Source organism: Kryptolebias marmoratus, linkage group LG6, assembly GCF_001649575.2.
Source record: "Kryptolebias marmoratus isolate JLee-2015 linkage group LG6, ASM164957v2, whole genome shotgun sequence".
In the NCBI taxonomy this organism is placed as follows: Eukaryota; Metazoa; Chordata; class Actinopteri; order Cyprinodontiformes; family Rivulidae; genus Kryptolebias; species Kryptolebias marmoratus.
The window spans coordinates 4,903,591-4,908,633 of NC_051435.1; the positions used below are offsets into that span (position 1 = coordinate 4,903,591).

Consider the following 5,043-nt stretch of genomic DNA (forward strand, 5'->3'; position numbering starts at 1 on the left):
GTTGTGATTGTAAATAAATAGCTCTGGATTTGCGTTTCTTTTAAATTCATGGTTGCTATTATTTAAATTACAATAACTGAGTATTTGTGACATTGTATGTTAAAGTACATGCACTATTGGGCTCATCTTACCCACTAAAAAATTTATTTCGTTAGTCCTCAGCATTGTTTATATAGCCCTGCGCCTTTAAGTATACTGTAGCAAGATGGCGCCGCTTTCGCCGCATCTCGGCCCGAGCCTTTAAAGCGGCGTGTCATGTCTATCCATATAAGTCATTGGTGGAGCCTCCTTTTAAATGGAGAGCCAAGCATTTCCTGGTGGCCGGAGGTGTGGCCCTAAATCTGTTTTGACCTATCAGCACAATCTAAGTTTATGTCATTAAAAACTGACAAAAGTACAACAGAGACATAAAAATACCAAACTTCATCTGTTGATTAACACAAAACCTGTAATTTATCATATGCAGTAGACTGGCTTACTGGCTTACTTTAATCATTACATTCAGTCCTTGGCATCAATACAACTATGGTTTGTTTACATTGGTCATATAGTCAACATGCATTATGCCAAGTAAAATGTAGCTCAAACTCGACCCACCCAACTAGTCATTTTCAAGCCCCACCCACCTGACTAGTCACTTTTTCACCTGGGCTGCCTTTCTTTCAGTCAGGGCTTACAGCAAAACTAAACGTTGTGTACTCATGCCTTTTGTAAACAGTTAGTCATTTTGATTGAATGAGTACCCACAAATATTCAAATATTTAAAATTTAATCATCATTCAAAAGCTAAAAAGTGATCGAATACAGATGTGGTCAAATTTATTTGAACCCTTTTGTTAAAGAAAGGAAAAACCCACAAAGGCCACTGAAATAACATAAACCTGACAATAATAATAATAATAAAAAATCCTAAAAATCAACTAATAAAAATCAGATATTGCTTTTGAATGTTGTTTCACCATAATTTAAATACAATATTAAAGGTACATTAAATATTTTGTTGCAAATTTCAAATGATTTCTGTAACTCTCTTTGAGACCTCTGCACCTGCAGACAGATATTTTGTCCCATTCCTAAATACCTGTCCATCTATCTCAGGTTTTAAGGGTTTCTACTTCAACCTGCATGTTTCGGCTCCCTACACAGATGTTTAGTAAGGATTTAGATCAGGGCTCAGAAGGCCACTTCAGAATAGTCCAGTGTTTTATTCTGACTCATTCTTGGGTGTTTTAGCTGTGTGTTTTGGGTCATTATCCTGTTGGAAGGCCCATGACCTGCGATTGAGACATTTCTGACATTTCTCCCCAGAACACCTTGATATTGTTCAGGTTTCACTGAACTCTGAACAGATTCAAGACACCCTGTGTCAGCCCCAGAACAGAACCGAGCCTCCTCCATGCTTTAACACAGGTACAGGGTTCTTTTCTGTTTCATTTTTGAGCCTGTGAACATGGAGCTGATCTCTTTTTCCACACTCACCGTTTGATATGGGAGGCCCCTTTGGACAAAAAACACTCTCCCTCTCACATACACTATTAAACCTCCTTACATGGACCCTCTACCTGGCTGAAGTAAGTGTCAGGTCTGAAGGAGGCCCACACATGATTTTTCAGAAAGTCTCATGTTTCTCCCTCATTTAATAATGTGACTCAGGCTTCACAACAAAAAACTTTTATTTTAAAAATAAATACAACAACAAACACAACAAAAATAAAATGGAATTACAATTCACATAAACAAACAACTGACAGAACCTAAAAATTAAAGAAAAGTAGCTTTCAAGTCTGAAAAACAAAATGGCACACTGTTACTCTGCATCTGAGCACAAATTAAATACTACACTTGTTTCAATTAATAATAAATGCAGCATATAAACTCCTGAAGCTGAAATGCAGATGTTTGATTGAGAGATATTACATTTTCCCTCAGACACTGTTAACATCAGGCTTGACAGAAGTGAGGCCTAATGACGATAATACATTATTATTATTAACAATAATTTATTTATTCTTGGCAACAATTGCTGGTCGTTGTAAAGTCTGTTAATTTCTTTGACACCCCCACAAGCATGGAGTAGAAAGGAAGACACCACACCAACTTCATTTAACTTCTATACTCCAGAACTAAATACATCAAATGTGGGTACAGACTTATGGGGAGCATTTCTTTTGAATGTGTGGTTTCCTGTAAATAATAAACGGAAAACAAATATAAGTAAACAGTCTCAGTGTGTTCCATATCCTGCACATTATGCTACACTATCATCCATTATATAAACAAATAACAATATGCAAGTAGCATAATATTACATATGTGATTAATATCACTAACAAGGAGAATAACATGTAGCCGCCTTAAATACAGCAAGTATCTATGTGAAAATACTAACAAGTTTCATGAACTAAATATATACAGCCCACTGGCCCACAGTACATATGAATGTAGCAATTAGCTGCAGATTAGCTGCCTATAAAGGTAATGTCACACCATGAATAAAGCATTAAACTATTCATGTGGATGCCCAAATAAGCTATTCAAATGACTACAACATGTCAATAATGTACAAACTCTGGAAAAACATTAGCAACAGCTTTTGCATGCTCAGGTCTCCTTCAGACTGGTTTCATCTTAAAAAAATAAACATGAAATAAAAACTAATTTCTGCCATGGATTAAATGACAAGGTTTGATGGTGTATGTGAGAGGGTCTGATGGTGTTTGTAAGAGGAGGTTTTTGTCCTAAAGGGCCCCCCATACAAAATGGTGAGTGTGTTATACTTTTCTATTTTAGCTGAACTCATAGATTAAAAACATAGTGAATTTTATTTGTATCTGTTTGTTAAAGACAGTAAAAAAACAAACAAACTTCAACCATATCTGATTTACTAGAATTAATAAAACAAAATAAATGACTGAAACTGGTCTTGAAAAAAGATGATAGGAAAATGAAAGTGCACAGATTATTCAGAAGTTTAAGGTCAATATGATACAAACTCCCTGGACGTGAACACAAGAGAAACACTGATGACAAACTGAAGAGATGGATAATATGAATGATTACCAAAGAGCCCAGAACAACTTCTAAAGAGATTAGAGGTGAACTCCAAGGTTAAAGTTACTAAGTGTCAAAGCGTACCATCAGTCACTGTTTGAGCCAAAGTGGACTTAATGGAAAATGACAGAGGAGGACATCAAACTGGAGTTTGCCAGATAGCATATTGAGAAGAGACAAAGTTTCTGGAATAACATCCTTTGGAGAGATGAGACAAAACTGGAGCTTTGGGCCAAGACACATCAGCTCTATGTTCACAGACTCATAAATAAATCAGAAAAGATCCCTATTAGGCACTAATATTGTTGTTCACCTGTCTGGACAAGACTCAAAAACCACCCGAAACAAAACAAAATAAAACACTTACCTTCAGGAGTTTAGATCCTTTTCATGAATAACAACTTATCCAACTATGAGTTTTTCTCTAGTCTTTTCATCATCCCGTTCTCTTGAAGGCACGACAAAGAGTATTCTGACTGGTTTCTAAAGGGTGGGTATATTTAACAGGAGAAGAGACTCATTATTTGGTTTCCTCATAAAACAAGTTTACCAACCTGTTCTGCTTCATAACTGCACCGGCTGGTTAGATAATGATCGCCCTTATATGCATGTCATAATAGATAGGCTTGTTTTTGAATATATTCCTTTTTCAACTTCTCTTTTAAGCATTTTCAATGGAATAACATGACATTAAGTTAGAAATGTTGTATTTAACAAAAACAGGAAGAAATGGAACAAGTTTAAGAGGACATTTCTGTGGCTCCACCCACTCACTCTCGTTCCAAAATGAGCTGTCTGATGAAGTCATGCTTTTGTTCACATGTGGATTCCTTTAGTCATGCTACACCTTTTAACAAAAGAATGTTTTACCTTTGTTTATCAGTTCTTGAGCCTCATTTAACTCTGGTTTTAAATTTGATTTCTTATTTAAGCTTCTTTAATTGTGTATCCCATCTATTTTTGGACTCCTTCTTTTCCCCAGACAATATTTATTTATGTATTACCTTTATTTAATTAGGGAAGTCTTATTGAGTTCAAAAATGTCTTTTTCAAGGGAGGCCTGAGCCTGAAGGCAGACTAAACAAGAATGTGTTTAGACTGTAGGAGGAAACTGGAACGCCCGGAGAAAACCCACACAAACATGCAAACTCCACACAGAAAGAATCCAGGTCCAACCAGAGGCTTGAACCCATGACCTTCTTGTTGTGAGGCAGCAGTGCTAACCACTAATCCACCATGCTGCCAACACCATTTATTGTTGCACTCTGTTTAACTAAAATACCTACCAGCCCGCTCTTTCTTTTACTACTAAAACTTAAACTTCCTGAGTGCTCCAATGACCATTGGGACCTCTGAGGTCCTGACTTTCCACAATTTCTTTATTTCCTCTTTTGGGCCTGAAAATAGGAAACATGGTATCATGAGGAAGTATACAGGTTGCTCAAACAATAACATAAAAAAGAAAAATACTGTAAACCACAGCAAGAGGAAAGCTTTAGATTTGCTACCTTTGCTAAAAAAAAATCAGGTTAATCAAGTTATCTGGTTTGCATTCCCTTAAAGTTTCAGAGCTGAAAACTCACTAAGCCAGTGAGTCATAATGCATTGAAAATGACTAAAACCAAAACATACAAAAAGCTTCTAGACTTAAGTGTAGGTCTCCATTAACAAAGAAAATCACTGAGGTAGAACGGCGTGTTTTTATTCACCTCAGGAACGAGGAAACCCTTGTGTCTGTGTGTTTTAACAGAATTAAAAGCCTTTTACTAAACCCTGTGGTTGCAGGTAGCAGTGACTGCTGCTGCCCAGTCATGTTCATGAATGTAAACCAATTAGATTTCCCTTTAATACACACATTTCTGCAACTTCCTGAGCAATCTGCACCAATGGGATGTTAAACTGGATAACAATGAAGCAAGGCAAAAAAGAAGAAGAATGAAAAACAAAGTAACTTTTATTGAAATCTTTATTTATCTGAACATTGTTAGAATA

The 5,043-nt window shown here is 36.3% G+C and overlaps 1 protein-coding gene across 1 annotated transcript in view; it reads right to left on the reverse strand.

Moving 5' to 3' along the window:
• LOC108238485 (alpha-1,6-mannosylglycoprotein 6-beta-N-acetylglucosaminyltransferase A-like) overlaps nucleotides 1–3,546 on the reverse strand; it is a 21,867-nt gene extending 18,321 nt beyond the window's left edge. Inside the window, exon 1 of the mRNA XM_017420613.3 lies at nucleotides 3,419–3,546. The gene's annotated coding sequence lies outside the window, so the exon portion shown is untranslated. The remainder of the gene's footprint in view (nucleotides 1–3,418) is intronic.
• Between the last annotated feature and the right edge of the window lie 1,497 nt (nucleotides 3,547–5,043).